This window comes from Syngnathoides biaculeatus, chromosome 13 (genome assembly GCF_019802595.1).
Source record: "Syngnathoides biaculeatus isolate LvHL_M chromosome 13, ASM1980259v1, whole genome shotgun sequence".
NCBI lineage: Eukaryota > Metazoa > Chordata > Actinopteri > Syngnathiformes > Syngnathidae > Syngnathoides > Syngnathoides biaculeatus.
In genome coordinates this window covers 1,774,739-1,792,346 of record NC_084652.1, presented here as the reverse complement: position 1 = coordinate 1,792,346, position 17,608 = coordinate 1,774,739, and positions in this window count along the sequence as shown.

Genomic DNA, 17,608 nt, shown 5'->3' with positions numbered 1-17,608 from the left:
ATTTGGCTCCGTGTTTTGGATCGTCGTCACTGTCGGAAGCTAAATCTCCGTCCCAGTCTCAGGTCTTTCGCAGACTCCAAATAGGTTTTCTTTGAGAATGGTCCTGTATTTGGCTCCATTCGTCTTCGCTGGCCCAAACCATGAGTTTGCCACCACCATGTTTGACGGTGGAGATGGTGTGTTCAGGGTGATGAGCTGTGTTGCTTTTATGCCAAACAATTCATCTGACCAGAGCACCTTCCACACACTTGGTGTGTCTCCCAAGTGGCTTGTGGCAAACTTTAAACGCGACTTTTTATGGATATCTTTGCGAAATGGCTTTCTCCTTGCCACTCTTCCGAAAAGGCCAGATTTGTGCTGCGTACGACTGATTGTTGTCTTACGGACAGACTCTCCCACCTCAGCTGATCTCTGCAGTTCATCCAGAGTGATCACGGGCCTCTTGGCTGCATCCCTGATCAGTCTTCTCCTTGTTCGAGGTGAACGTATGAGAGGGACGGCCGGGTCTCGGTAGATTTGCGGTGGTCTGATACTCCTTCTTGAGATGTTTAAAGCTTGGGGAATCTTTCTGCATCCAAATCCCGCTTTAAACTTCTCCACAAGAGTATCTCGGACCTGCCTGGTGTGTTCCTTGGTCTTCATGATGCAGTCTGCGCTTTAAACAGAACCCCGAGACTTATCGCAGAGCAGGTTCATTTATACGGAGACTTGATTACACACAAGTGGATTCTATGTATCATCATCGGTCAACATTGGATTATTCTGAACTTCTGGAGTGACTTTGCTGCAGTGAACGTAAAGGGGCCGAATAATATCGCAAGCCCCACGTTTCAGTTTTTTGTGTTCAAAAAGTATAAAATATCCAATAGATTTCGTTCCACTTCACAATTGTGTCGCACTTGTTGTTGATTCTTGATCAAAAAAATAATAATAATAATTTTCCATCTTTATGTTTGAAGCCCGAAATGCGGCGAAAGGTTCAAGGGAGTCGAGTACTTTCACAAGGCACCGTATTTCAAGCCTATGTTTGTTTCAACTGTGATTATTATGGCGGATAGATAAATCCAGTATTTCACCAAAAAAACTGAATATCGCATGTGCCTGCTGCAGTTCTTGACATTTACTCCATCTCCTCTCCGAATGCATTAAAGCAGACTTTCCAGAGATAGCTAGTTTAGCAATAGTCCTAAACGCCTCAGCGTATTTGTATCTATGTTCAGTCCACATTAAGCGACAGCTCGGTAGTTTTGTTTTCCAGAGGTAAGAACATTGTTGAGGTCAGGGCACACATGCGTCAAAGGTTTTTTTTTTTTGTTGCTCTGGGGTGATAAAAAGTCATGAGCAATACAAAAACATCTCCTGGGGCAAAGACTTTCTATAGGAGTCTCCAGTCTCCTTTTAGGTGGGGGAGGGGGTGGAGTCAAGTTTGCATTGAGACCTTTCCCCCACATGCCAACAGGGCGACTAGCTGCTCCCTCATTGGTCTCCCAGATTCGGACCCACCAATAATCGATGGCAAGACTGCTTCGGCGTTCTCCCGGAGGATTTCGGCTGACCTGAGGCAAACATGTGCCTCCCTTTTGTTTTGTTCTTCGCCCTCCCCTTAAATTTTCCTGTCACTAAAACTTGTTGGGGTGTTTTCCACACGAAGGCGGGATACTGGGAGGTGCTATTCAAGGAAAATATCAAACGGTACATAAAGTTCCCACGGACAACGTTGTCAACAACATCCACAGTTTAAAGTAAACAAATGATCTTGCGAAAAGTTACAAGGCTCCAGAATCGATGATTCTATGGATCGTTGCATTGTTATTGGAGTTCGAGCACCAAATGGAGGGAGATCAATGCAACATTCAAAATATTACATGACATAATTGCTATTTATACAGCGGGAAAATATGCGTTCAAAAAGCTGATGAAGAAGCATTGCCTGAGCTTCACAATAACGTCATGGAGAAAGCTACAGCAAGCGGCTGGGCTGTAAAACGCCGTTTTACGAGTACCGAGCGTAATTCGCACAGCGCGAAGGGCTTCACTACCTTGAAGTAGTGTGATCGGAAAAGTACTTGCTTGCAGACAAGCTCTGGAGCCCAAGGCCAAACAGGCGAGACGATTGCAAAAGGACATGAATGACAACAATTATTTGACATATACATTTATCATCCTTAATACAATACACTTCGACATTCAAAAAAAACAATATCGTGATATCAAATTTGGGCCGAATCGAAATGTAGGTCGAGTTAATCCCGGGGCCATTCGTTGAGGTCTCGTGTGACGTCGTGCACGGCGGTTTCCACTCAAGTGTGACAAGCCGTAAATAGCAGAGGAAAAAAAGCTGGACACTCGCCCAGAGTTCATCGTTTGATGCCCACCGATCTCCCGGTCATGGGACGATCGGGGCTGTCGATACGGCGGTTGTTGTGCCCATTCTTCTGTCGTCCGTCACGTGGCTACGCGACCCCGTGATCCGGTTTCCTCTCCCCATGTGGCCTTCTACTCTGCCTCTCAAACAACATTCTCGAAGTAGACCCTTGCCCCACGCGCTTCTGTTTGAGGTTTCTTCCTTCAAAGGAGGTTTTCCTTGCCTTCAGTTGGTCTTTTTGTACCATTTACGTGAGGATTATGTTTCCGCCGGCAACTCTAAAGCGCTGGCCTCACAGTTTTGAGGACCAGGGTTCAAATCCCAGCCCCGCCTGTGTGGAGTTTCCACGTTCTTCCTGTGCCTGCGTGGCTTTTCTCCGGGCCCTCCGGTTTCCTCCCACATCCCTAAAACAATGCGTTGATTGGACACTCTAAATTGCCCATAGGTGTGATTGTGAGTGCGACTGTTGTCTGTCTACGTGTTCCCTGTGATTGGCGACCAGTTCAGGGTGTACCCCGCCTCCCGCCCGATGACGGCTGGGATTAGGCTCCGGCACTCCCGCGACCCTCATGAGGATAAGCGGCTCAGAAAACAGACGGATGCATTTAGTTTCTTGACCTACGTGTAAAGTGCCTTGAGATAAACCTCTGTTGTTAACTGACGCTGTACAAATACAACGGAGTCGAAATGAGGCATTGCGAGAAATGTCGAAACAAATTTTGTGTTCCGTTGTTGGCAAACTATCGCCGCAGATGTTTCATAAACTCGTTTACTGCTCACATGGCTTTGACGTTGTTCTGTGGAGCTCAGATTTTGCACGAAAGCCGACGTCAAGTTAGACCGGCAACGGCACGCGTGAAAGCGCTTTTTGCACAAGCAGAGGAGCAAAGTGGGCCTCCCACGAAATATCAGATACACGTAAACCCGCAGAGCTCGTAATAACGGGACACATTATGGCTGAGTTTCGCCGTACAGGAAGCAATCACGACGAAGTACGCCGAGTCCGACAATGTGGGCTGTATATCATATTTGACATTCACACGGGCGTATTTTAGGAACGCTACCGCTCAAAAAAAGACACCGGCATTAAATGATTACCTTTTACCCTAAGGAAGATGCTGATGGTTTAGTTTAGTCAGAGTTGGAACCCGAAGGTACATTTTGTCCTCTGGACCTACGGGTAAACACCACTTGGCATCGCTTCTGCAGCAAGCAGTAATTACATTTTATACTATGGGATATAGTTTATTTGTTACATAACTCTCCCGAAAACTGCACACGCAGATCCCACATGTCTGGCAGCGCGACGCTGCCACAACATAAATAGCTCTTCTGTTTTGCTGTGAGTCAAACTGACCTGTTTCGACCATTTTATATGTGGAAAAAAGATTTGAAAATCATTAAAAACAGGATTGTTTTGCTCTTTAATCCTTATTTTTTAGGTTTAAATCGGAATCAGAATCAGATTTGATGGCCAAGTATGTAATAACACACAAGGAATTTGTCCCTGGCAGTCGGTGCCGCCCTGGTACGACATTCAGAACAAAAAGAACACACAAACTAAACCGTTCGCGGTTCACCGTTATGCAATGACAATTGTGCAACGGGAGCAGTTTAAAGCGACGAATCGTGCGATAGTCGACGGTATATATTACTCATACCAATACCGATTGGACCACCAGGATGTGAAGGGATGTCCCAACAACGGCGCCAGACAGAAAATTGTAGTTTCGCTGATCGAGAATTTGATGATGAGTTTGAATGGTGACAAGTTTTGATTTGCATTGATCGGGAGAGTTTACCCGACGGAAGGAGCTGGAAGAGCCGGTGGCCAGGATGCGGAGGGTCCAAAAGGATCCTGCCCGTTCTGGTCCTAGTTCGAGCGGCGTGTAAGTCTTCACGGGTCGGTAAGAGTGGTGCCGACAATCCGTTCAGCGGTTTTGATTGCCCGTTGCAGTCGGAGTTTGCCCTTTTTTGTGGCGGCCCCGAACCAGACTGTGATGGAGGTACACAGTACTGATTGGATGACCGCTGTGTAGAACTGTCTCAGCAGCTCTCGTGACAGGCCGTTCTTCCTCAGAAGCCGCAAGAAGTACATCCTTTGCTGGGCTTTTTTTGAGGATGGAGTTGATGTTCGTCTCCCACTTCAGGTCCTGTGAGACTAATTCCCAAGAACTTGAAGGTCTTGAGCATTGACACAATATAGTTGGGCAGCTGTGGTGTAGGATGTCTCCTGAAGTCCACAATCATTTCTACAGTTTTTAGAATTGTTCAACGCTAGGTTGTGTTGACCGCACCAAAGCTCCAGTCTCGCCACTACCAGCCCATACGCAGACTCGTCGCAGTATTCGATGAGGCCGATGACTTTGCTGTCGTCTGCAAACTTCAGGACTTTGACAGGCGGGTGGACTCATTTATAGTGTATTGTATTTAAGGACATGCTACCTGAAATAAATTGACATAGTTGTCTCACTTCATTGCCATAATCCATGTTCTGTTGAAAATGATTTTTTTTTTTCCTTCAACCCCTACCGCCAAGTTCCCGCAAAAAATCTAATTTCAGCAAGATAAGAAATCTGGTGTGTATGGTGCACTCGAATTATTGATCCTTGAGGTATTTTGACAAAACTGTGTCAAAAATTACCCCCCCCCCCCCCCCCACAACATGTCAGTTTTAAGGAGTCACTGGTGGTGTAGTGATGCGCACGCCTGGCTTTGGTGCGGGCAACGTGGGATCGATTCCCCGCTCAGTGATGGTGTCGATATCTGCCCTGCGACTGACTGGGGACCAGTTCAGGGTGGAAGTCCACCTTTCGCCCGAAGCTAGCTGGGATAGTCTCCAGCTTTCCCGTAACCCTTGCTAGGATAAGCAGTTTGGATAATGACACATGTCAGTTTTAAGGGCGCAAACACAGCATTTAAAAAAAAAAAAAAATTGCATCGTGTACTGTAGCTTTTCTCTAAGAGATGAAGATGAACTCATGTTGATGCAAATTATTCCTTCTCACTGCATCGGTTGGACAACTTAATGACATGGTTGAGACTTGAGTGGCTTTATTTCTCAAACTTCCCGCAATGCAGTCCGTGAGACAGGAAAAAAAAAAAAAAAACAGCGTCACACGTTCCCATCCTCAAACCCCCCCCCCCACATCCTCATCGCGTTGCTTCCCAGCTCAATTGACCCCTCCGTACAGGGCACTTAACCACGCCTCCTGAAGTGACGTCACGCCACGTGCGCTGACGTAAGACATACAGTAAAAATGGCAAATACAATGCAATACATTCTGAACTGAGACAGACTCCATGCTTCTGATTTCATTCAAATCAACGAAATATTCTAGATTCTAAATACAATACATTCTTAACTGAGAGAGACGCCATGCTTCTGATTTCATTCAATCATTCACACATAGCAATGTTATGCTAGCGGAGAATGTCTCATTCATTGATATGAGACGTGTATTAAATATCAAATTTAGGGCATATCTTTGTGCAAACACCGTCTGGTTAAGCTTCTGGCCGCGAGCCAGCAAGAAATCAATACGTTTGTGCAGTCCGATCATCGCTAAATATCGGTCAACAAAGAATAAGTGTGTCAATCGTTCACACGCAGCAGTGTTATGCTAGCGAAGAACTTCGAATTCATTTATACGAGACAAGTATTGAAAATCAAATATAGGGCATACCTTCGTGCAAACATGTGTTCCGGTTGATATTAGACGGATTTAGTTGATGATGCGGTCTTCCACAAAGTTTGACCCATCGGAGGCATTTTTCGTACTGGGTCTTCGGTTTTGGAAAGGGGACGAATCGAACTCCATCAACTAGCCTTTCGGGATACCTGTCGTCACTATTACAAAGTCAGTGACTACACCTCTTAACCATATTTTTTGTTAAATAACCCAAATACGCGATAAAACGCTAACTAAACCTATACTGGACCATGCAATGTTGTCTGAGAAAATGGCGGGAGCAAAAACGGGGTTTGGTCTATGCTGATCTCTGGCCTCTGATTGGTCAGTGACGCGGATTGCGCAATATCCACGGAGGGGTCAATTAAGAGCTTCCATTTGCATCCAGAATCCAAGCCACTCGCAGCCTGGGAGAGCTCGACAAAGGATGGAGAGGGATGCTGCTCTGTTGCTATGACAACCACCAGACCGTACAGGCTGGATCCTGGTGGTGCAAAAAAAAAAAAAAAAATGGAGGGGGGGGGGATTGCGGCCATGTTACGTAAGGATATATATATATATATATATATATATTTAATAGAAACGGGGTCTTACAAATGCAACTGCTTAACAGCGCCTCTGGTCAAACGCGGCTTTAAAATGCTCATCGTGAACGCGCGACGTCAGTTTTGGTCACGAGCGTGCGCGCGCCTTCCAGTAAATACTCCACACCCTCTGTCAACTTATTTCGCATTGCACACGTAGCGAGGACACGCAATAATGAGTTTCAAGCTTTCGCTCCGCCCGCGTTGTGCCGTCGAGTGTGTTGTTGTGTAACGCGTCCCGCTAGTTCCAACCGGTCTTGCTCTCGATACGCTGAAGTGAAATGAGAATTCGTGCCCTCGAAGGCGTCAGGGAGACGTTTTGTGACACGTTTATTTTAAACCATTATTATTAGGTACAGCTGCACAGTCGGAAAACACGACAGAGCACGGCACAGAGCCACTGAGAGCTTGCAAATATGATAGTTATTAATTTATCAATCAACCAATTAACGAAACCTCGTCCTAACCATTTACAGTTGTAGTTTGCATTAGTGTACACCTGCATTACATCATCCCGAGAGACATACAACGTATACAATTTCAAAGAGATCCCATTAGGTAGAATTAGGAGGAGGTTAGTAGTAGATCCATTTGTGTCTTTTAATAAAGGTCTCTGACATACTTTGGTAAAAATAATAATAATAATAAAAAAAACCCACTTGTTAAACACTCTGGTTCACATTACACAGTTTTGTGCGGGGCAAATGATGAGTATCGATTTTATTATGATGATCGGTGACAGAGCGAGGATGTTCCCATGAAGTGAGCGGTTACTTTGCTGCTATATTTAGCAATTTTGATGACTCATACGTTTTTTTTTTTTCATTATTAACAACAAATTACTACTTCTACTTTTTGTAGTATTTCTGGAGACTTTTGGTAACCAACACACAAATCCAAGGCTAGTGCATTTAATCATATCCCACAATCCCATTTGATTGAATTTTGAATGTAGCGGATCTGTGCATGAAGCGCATGCAGCAGTCGCATCGTCAAACTCCGCCCTAATGTCGGAAACATCAAATGTAAAAAGTCCGCCTCTCAGTGATAACACAGTTCGCTAACGCTAATCAATTGAGGCGGCCATCAACACAAATGCCTACTGAGGCCAGGTGTGAGCCACTCGGATGACGAGAACTGCAGCCCGTCCCGACATCACGTCAGCAGACAATTTCCTGGCTTTAAGAATTTGCACCTTTGTTTCCTGGCAGTGTAGAGAGCAAACAGAATTATGGGACCCAGAAACAAATATGAGCATTACATTTGAGATGACACGGTGTGGCGACCCCTAACGGGACAAGCTGAAAGAAAATTATTTTACTGTAGTTGTAGTCAATCAAGCTAAATATTGCTCTTTACTGGCATGTGTTCCTGTTAGAGTGGAACCTCGATTTAGTGGACCTTATTTGGGCGGAAAAAGTGGTGGTGATGATCTGTTAAATCAGAAGCACTTTTGGTGTGGCCTAAAAACACCCGACACAGAGCAAAGTTATTGCAAAGCCTTAAAGTTGTTTGAAACGTTTATCCAAACTTATCTCGCTGGGGCATGAAATGGTGATTCCGATTTCCAAATAAAAACTTTTCTGTGCATGAAATCTGAGTCTGTTAAATCGAGGCTCATCTCTATTGTCGAATTACTTTAAGAGAACTCTGACGGCGGCTTGTGTGTTAAACCAGGTGTGAGCTACTCGAATGTGAACTGCAGCGCATCCCGACATGGTGTCAGCAGACAATTTATTGGCTTTAAGCACTAGTACCTTTGTCTACCACCGGCACTCCTGGCAGTGTAGAGAGCGAACAGAATTATGGGACCCAGAATTCATTGGAGTGACATTTTAAACACAATACTGTCGTTGTAGACAATCAAGCTAAATATTGCTCTTTACTTGCATGTGGAACCTCAATTTAATGGATCTAGGGAGAAAAAGGTGGTGCTGCTAAATCAGAAGCACTTTTGGTGTGGCCTAAAAAGCCCAGTACAGTGCAATTGTATTGTTTGGTACTTTTTTTCTTGGCCTAAAAACACAAAAATTATTGTAAAGCATTAAAATGTTTTAAACATTTATCCAAAATTACCTCGCTGGGGCATGAAATTATAATTTTGAGTTGCAAATAGGAAGTTTTCTATCCATGAAAACTGTTAAATCGAGGTTCATCTGTATTGTTGAATTACTTCAATAGAACTCTGACTGAGTGGAACGGTGGATCAGCTGGTAAAGCATTGGCCTCGCGGTTCTGAGGACCCTGGTTCGATCGCAGCCTCGCCTGTGTGGAGTTTGGATATTCTCCCCGTGCCTGTGTGGGTTTTCTCCGGGCACTCCGGTTTCCTCCCGCATCCCAAAAACACGCAACATTAATTGGACCCTCTAAATTGTCCCTAGGTGTGATTGTGAGTGCGGCTGTGTGTCTCCATGTGCCCTGCGATTGGCTGGCAACCAGTTCAGGGCGTACCCTGCCTCCTGCCCGTTGACAGCTGGGATAGGCTCCGGCACTCCATGCGACCCTCGTGAGGATAAGCGGCAAAGATAATGGATGGATGGATGGGGGCAAATGTCTCCCCTTTACAGATCACGAAGACACATGCATACGTTTCCAGGGAAACAAAGCTCATGATCACACACAAACGCACACACTGCCGTATCATGACCACTTCTTCACGCTTCACGCGGACAAAGAAGCATCCCCATTGGCCGAGCGCTCTGCTGCGATTGGCCTGCCGCCGCTGCGTCCCGCGCACTGCTGCACCACTATTGGTCAGCGCATCACGTATGACACAGTAACACACTTTTTCGCCGTGGAGAGCGGCAGCAGAAAAGCACGCCCACGCGCAAGCACGCATAGTCTAGCTTTGTTTGTTTCCTGCGAGCGGCTGAGAGTCAGCACACACGTTTGCCGAGTGAATTTCGTCAGGAAGCGAGTCAGCAGAATCGCCCTTGCAGTTTGTTCAATGGCACTATTCATAAGCAGTACTATGTACTACTATGTACTATATCACACACAGTATGTGAAAATGTAAACACCCCCCCCCCCTTTGATTAGCTTCACTCTTTTTGTTGTTGTTTACACATTTTTTTTTTGTCTCTTTGCCTTTCCTGATTTGTCCGAACAGGAGACAAATTTCATTGCATGGACAAATATCGCTTTAACTGGGCGTAACGCAAATGAAACAGACTTTCTTCCGAAGTACTCTTGAGCACGGTTGCCCCGCTTTTATTGAGCCGGGTCACCTTACAAATATCTTGCGGCGCAGCAGCCAAGACCAAACATGACGGGGGCTTACAGTAGCTCCTTTTGCCATCGAGTGCGGTTATTCCCGTTTGTCAGGCGGGCCGCCGGAAATTATCCAATTTCACTTCTCGGTCTCAAATGTATTATTTAAGATGTCCCTGTGTGTCCTTTTTCTTTTCCTGCACACCTATCATCATGTCTCCGACCACACAGGCCCAGATTTCAAACTACTTTATACTTTTCCCACCTCCTGGTGTGCCATGAGATTTTTTTTTTTTTTTAAACTTAAAATATGTGCCCTGGCTCACTAATGATCGGGAAATGCTGACCTAGTGAAAGCATATATAATTCCTGGCATAGATTAACAAAGATATGTATAGTAGTAAAAAAAAAAAAGAAATAAAATGAAGTGAAATTGCAACATTTCTCACAACAGTGTGCCATGAGAGAGATCATCAGGTGTGAAAAATATTCAATACTCAATACAAAAATATTTCACAGTGGTTGGGAATTAATCACTGGTCTAGTGGACGTTTTTTTTTTTTTAAACATTTGTTTTTTTAATTCCTTTTAGCACCAATATGATAAGCGCACTACACACGCGGGTTTGCTGTTGCTACACGGCTGTAAGACCACGAGAATGTGTAAATATTTTGTTTGCATTGTGTTTTTAATAATAATTTCATGAAGAGGCCAGTTTATTTTCAAACCAGTTCTCTTGTTTGTCTAAACAAACAAAAGTTACATTCTTTCCACACCCTGTTTTATTTTTAAAACACTTCTTTGACCGCTGTTGTTAAAAAAGTGTTGGTTATAACATATATCTATATATATCTATATATATCTATATAGATATATATAGTTATTGTTGTGGTTGTTTACTTGTTGTACTTACTTTGACACTAAAAATATTTTTTTTTAAAAAAAATGTTTTTTTAACTCAATGAAAATTGTATAAATACAGTATGTCAAACGAGACAATTATTGGACTATACTATATGACATTTTCTTTTGTAAGTTAATGATAACTATGTATATCATTATACTATGATTTTATTTCAATGACTTCCTAATTATAATTATTCTTCATCGATTGTATGGAAGAAAACATATAGGTCAGGTTTGTGCACGTCTCCAAATATGCTTCCTTGTCCAATAAATTCTCAACAGGTACTTCCTGGTGTATGTACAAGGTAGTCGTATCTGTTTAACGGGAGACATAATATCCAAAAATGGCTTATTATTTGCTTAAATACATCTCTGGAGTGTATGGCTAGCCCTCAGCGGTGACGACTAAAACGTTTGTGACCTGCTTATTTCTGAAGATGTTTCTGCAAACACGTCTGCGCCACTGTTGCGCAACGGAACATCGCAACGCCCGAGCGGCACCCTGGTCGTCATGGTGATAAAAGCAGAACCCTGCGTTTGCGTGACAGAACTGTCCTTTCCAAATCCAAGTGATTTTTGCCAAAGTGTGGATGCTAAGTGTGCTGTAATTCTTTATCCATTCATCCATCCGTCCATCCATCTTCTTAGACGCTTATCCTCACAAGGAAGGATCGCGGGAGTGCTGGAGCCTATCCCAGCTGTCAGTGGTCACCAGCCAATCGCAGGGCACATGGCACACTCACAATCACACCTCGGGGCAATTTAGAGTGTCCAATTAATGTTGCATGTTTTTGGGACGTGGGAGGAAACTGGAGTGCCCGGAGAAAAGCCACGCAGGCACACGGGGGGGACACGCAAACTCCACACAGGGAGGACCGGGATTGAATCCTGGTCCTCTGAACTTTGAGGCCAACGCTTTCCAGCTGATCCATCGTGTCGCCTGCTGCAAAAAATGCATCACGTCGCACTCAACCGGTTTATTCGCTTCATATATGCCCACTTTTATATCCATTAAGTAAGGAAAAATAAACAAAAATCCTTCGAAGTGTGTGTGTGGGTCACGTGGCACTTTGCCAAACTGATGAGGTCGCAAGGTCTCCTGCTCAACTTCAGCAATGATCAAACTTGACTTGCAAAAAAAAAAAAAAAAAAAAAAAAAAAAACCAAAACGTCGAGGTCAAAGGACAGATGCGCTATCTCAAGCAGCTACCCCCACCCGAAAGTCCGCAACCTTTAGCTTACGGCTCTCAGCAACAATGAAGCCTCGGCACACTCTCAGTGGCTTAAAGACAAACACCCCCATGATGCGCTAATATTAATCAGGATCTGAACCAGAATCAGCTTTAAAGGCCAAGTACGTAACAACCCACTAGACTCGGTGCCGCCATGGTACGACATTCACAACAAAGAACAAAGACCAAGAGCCATTCAGCTAATAGGAACGATTCTTTAAAAGAGTCACAGATGTGCAAGATGTAGAGTCTTTTTAATTTAGGGCAGTAAAAGCGGTTCCCTTTATAGACCAGTGCAAAGGGGGCACTTGAAAGTGACAAACTGGGCAATAGTCTACAGCAGGGGTGCCCAGACTTTTTTTTACCCCAAGATCTACTCTTCAAACCGCCAGCCTCTCGCGTGGGGGGAAATGATGATGATGATGATGATGACGACGATGCTCCCAAACAGTTTTAAGGTTAATGTTATGTTGCCTCCTATATTTCAAATACATAATTAGCTTTTTGTGCACTGTATTGTCTGTGCTTTCATCCTGGACCAGGCTGTGCAAAGGTGGAATTTGAAAATGACACACCATCTCATCCTGCACTTTCTACTTTGGCTTCAGAGCAGAACTTTCCCACTCGTAAAAGAGAAAATCTTGTCCAGTTTAACCAATTTTTCGACGAATATTCACATACTCCGACAGTCATTGCATCTTAAAACGACAGCATTACTTTTTTAAGTTTCTCCATTAATATTGAACGTAAACATAGGCAGCATGTGTAGCTGCCATAAGTGTCAGTTCTAATACTTCAGTTAATTTTGCTGTTTATTTATTTATTTGAATTAAAGAGTGAATTCAAGTAAAGAAGAATTTGTTGTTGAGAGAAAACATTTCCTTTTTGTTAGTTCATGTTTATGTAGCCGAACCTTGCTCACCAATGTTGGTGTCAGGACGCTTATTTTGGGGCACTTCCTGTACAAACTATTTCAGCAGCAAAGATTCGACGGGAGTTAGTGAGAAGGAGAGAAGCAAGAAGAATAACTACGTTTGGTCAAAAGGTCAATGAGGTGTGTTTGTTGCTTGTGTTTTGCCATTTATTTGTGTAGTATGAATTTTAATGTGTATGTATTATGTTTTGGATATGGCATCTTTGGCATATGCGGCATGTTTTGGCATCCAGGCGTCTTGGCATGTCGGCATATAAGCTTGTCGACATGCTAATAAAGGCCTGTGAAAAAGAGCAACCTGTCCGAAGTGACTGAACTGGAGTTACAGCATGTCTAGCTCGTCTTTGCTCTACGTTGCCCAGACTGTGTTGCTAACTAAAGGACGCTGTCATTGTAAAACACATTGATGGGCTGTTTAAGTACTGTAACATTTGTAATTATGAGTGTACGTCCTTAAGAGCTGGGGGGTACGGTAAACTAGGAAAAAGAGAGTGTGGCAGAGCAGCGGTCGTTGTTAGAGAAAGTTCCGCGTGCTGCCTAAAAGAAACCAGTGGCTTTTTTAATTTTTTTTTGACAGTACGTATGTGAATTGTGCCATTGGATGTAACAACCAGTCATCCCTCACTCATTGAATTACATCCAAAATGCCACAAACTGAAGAGCTTTATGTTATATTTGCAATTTGCATTAGATTATTATTATTTTTTTTGGGGCGCAACGCAGAATATCTGTGAAAAGACTAAATGCGGAACATTGGCTCATGTTTTTTTTTTTTTTTTTGGGGCATGTCGTCCTGCGATTGACCAAGACTGCCTGTTTTACAGTATATATTACTAATATTAATGGCATGAAGTTGCCCTTGCCCGGACGCAAGTCACCGGGGCCCCGCCTCTGGAGACGGGCCTGGAAACGGGGACTCGAAGGCGAGGCCGGGCCCGCACCCATTGAAAAGGTTTGGAAAAAAAACAAATGACACAGTTACAATGCACTGAAATTTCACCCAAAAGCTGAACATGACTAACTTTGTGTGCGCAGTTTAGGTTTTTATTTTTATACATGCAACTTTGACTAAAAATGTCAGCCACTTCTTTCCCCTCAACCCTAACGTTAAATTGTTCTGAACGACAAAATCCAACTTTCCCACATGTAATTTGCGTGACACCGGAATCGCACAAAAGTGTGACTCATGCACATTACAAGCGTCCAAATCAGTGTTCTCATTCTCAAGAACAGTCCTCAAACAACTTGCGGCTCGCCGGCCTGTCGCCTGACAGCGCACGATGAGCAAATAAAATAATAAAAAGGGGAAGCGTGGAAAATGTAACGGGAACATATTCAAACCGTTCTTGGGTGACGACACGGCAAGATGAGTCAGCATTCATCCGCAGCCAACCTTGCACACACGCCCGTCCAAAAAGTCAAGCTCGCCATGACGTCGAGCCCGCCATGACGCGCCGGGGCACACAATTTGTGTTTGAACAGCGACGGCGACGAGGAAACCTCCCAAGATCGCGTGCAGGTTTTTTTTTTTTTGTCTTGTTTTTTTTGAAGAGAGAAGGTGCAGTTAAACCGAAGAGAAGGGGAAAAAGGAGCCCGTTCCGGTAATGAGTCCGACATTTGGAATCTTGACCTTTCACCTGTCTATTATTGAATTACAAGCCAGGAAGTAACAATTAACTTTGACCCACACTTTTTATTGTCCCTGCAACAATAAAAAAAATGTTGTTTCGCTTTTAAACATTGCTTTCACTGACTGTTAAACAAACCTGAATCTAGTTTTAAAAGCGAAAGATTTTACTCGAAGCGAATTCCTGATTCTTTCAGGGCCAGGTATTGTATTCCTGAGTGCTTATCCTCAATAGGGTCACGGGCATGACGGAGTCCGACCCAGCTGACTTTTGGGGAGAGTTGGGGTGCACCCCAAACGAATGAGCAGCCGATAAAAACAACAATTCACACTCACATTCAAAGGGAAGCAGAATCTCGAGTCTTCGTATTGAGCAGTTTTTGGAGGGTGGGGGCAACACGTCAAGGCAGTAACGCGAGTCACTGATGGTGTAATGGTACACATGCCTGCCTTTAGTGCGGGCAGCGTGGGATCCATTCCTGCTCAGTGATGGTGCCAATATCTGCCCTGTGACTGGCTGGCGACCAGTTCTGCCTTTCGCCCAAAGAAAGCTGGGATAGGTTCTGCCTTTCGTGCAACCCTTGTGGGGATAAGCAGCTTGGATAATGACATGGCATGGCAATATCCATCATCCATCGTTTTTCTGAGCCGCCTATCTCAACCGTACCAGCCACCGATATTTATCGTAAAAAACGTTGACATTAATATGGACAGTGTCTTCACATTTATTAATACCATTTGTCATATCCATTTTCTAAGCCACTTATCCTCATGAGGGTTGCGGAGCCAATCCCGGCAATCATCAGGCAGGAGGCAGGGTACACCCTAAATTGGTTGCCAGCCAATCACAGGGCACATAGAGGCAGGCAACAGTCGCACTCACAATCACACCTAAGGGCAATTTGGAGCATCCAATTAATGTTCCATATTTTTGGGACGTGGGAGGAAACCGGAGTGCCCGGAGAAAACCCGCGCAGGCACGGGGGAGAACATGCAAAGTCCGCACAGGTGGGGCCGGGATTGAACCCGGGACCTCAGAACTGTGAGGCCAACACTCTTCAGCTGCGTCACCGTGCCGCCAGTGATATTAAAGATAAAATGAAGCTAGCGATAATGACATATGGCATCTTTGCCAAAATGACATCTCCGGACAATATTTTTTTGAAATCTTTATTTTACTCTAGAATCTTTTCATATCATCACCGTTTCTCTCATTGTGGTTCATAACAACATTTTCAGTGCTCTCAATTCCCGTCCGTGTGCTTTTTGGCTACCGCTCGATTTTGGCTCCTGATAACTTGACTCACGGCAGCCAATTTGGATCAAGTTTGAGTTCTCAGGTGGAGCAAATGGAGCGGCGGCAGTGGAATTCCAACGAAGTAAAGTAAGTGCCGGGAGGTTGTTGTGTACTTAGACTGATCTTGATCACTTAACAACCTCTGGTCCACTCCTTTGATAATCAAGATTATTCCTTTATGGATGCTCGCAATCATACAAACGCAAGTAAGGTTACCTAGCAACTCGTCGAACAGGAAGAAAAAACAAAACGCCATCCTTTGTTAATTACTGGGACTATTTGCGGATGGAAAAAGAAAAGGTGGCGTGACAAGTTTTGTCATTTCATGCGAGCCGTCATCGTGTTTCAAGAAAGACCCACGAGCATAAAAACAACCCACTGGCAGGCCTGAAAACTCGCCCGACAAGGCCGAGAGAATGTCAGAGACACAAAATAAAAAGCACGACTGCTTGTTTTTTTGGTCCATCCATGTGTTTCCGGCAGCGACCAGTAAAACACGAGAAGCCCGTTTGTGAGTTGTCCATTGATCGTTTACTGGACAACACCTATCGACTGTTTTCCACAGACGTCACGCAGACTCCGGTTTAGAACGCGGGCGGCATTTTGGTTTGGTGAATTCAAGTAAACAAATCGTAACTAAGCAGGAATCGTTTCAGAAAGGCGTATGAATTTGGGCGCGCTGCTATGTTATCGGTTGCCGAATCGGAAGTGGCCGTTGTAAAGCGTCTTTCTTTCGACTGCCAGCCGTGACCGAGAACCGGCGCGAGAAAACGGAGCAGTTAGCCACCAAACGGCGACAACTGTGGCTGTCTTAGATTAGCAGAGCCGACCTAGCAGCAAAGTCATTCCCTTACGTCTGAGTTTGCCCGGAGAGTTTTGTTCTTGGTAAGTATTGGATACCTTTCAGAATTTCACACCTACTCGGCAATAACTAAGTTCTGTGAAGGAGAACTATACTTTAGGGCCAAGGGCGTATATTAATACTCGTGTGTGGATGCAATGCATGTCTCCAAAATCTGTATTTTCTGTTTTATTATAATAAGTTTGCAAAAACGAGTTACCATACCGCTAGCTGTTCCGTGAGTTGAGTTAAAACTGTAGCTGAGGAAATGGAGAAAAAGGTGCGGGTGAACCTTTCTCTTTCCCTCTCTCGGTAACAAAAGCTAAAATAATAATCTACACCTCTTTCGTTGGTAAAATAAACATAATTTAACACAACGCTGAGTGTAATCACACAGTACACTAACGTAACGTAACGGATTCTTGAAACAACATCTAATGAGTCCCGATAAGTCTCTTTAGCCATCATGCGTTACTTTTAACAGTCGTATGAACATTTATGTAACTCCGTCTGTATGCAAAAGCTTTTGAGTGACTGGCGTGTCAGTACAGTGAACCCATCCAACATGGCCGCGTGCCCAGGATGTAGTCACATGGTCGAAAACAGTCTATTGTCATCAGGTCTAACAAAAAGATTGCTTATTCTTCCATGATTTGACGGCCCGTTTTTCAGCGACCTTCAAGATGATGTGCATGAACACTGCTAGTCGTGTTGGACCGGGTCCGTAACTGCACAGTGATCATGAAATCACCTTAAGGAAACGGCTCCAAAATGGTGTTGATGATACACCGGCTAGTAATAAGCCACCCTTCTATGAATCACACGGTGAATCATTTAACTGAGCTCACCTTTTTATTCTGTGTTAGTGCTCACTAGCATCTGCGCTAGTGAAGCTGTTCAGTGTGTTCTGGAAGTGCTCG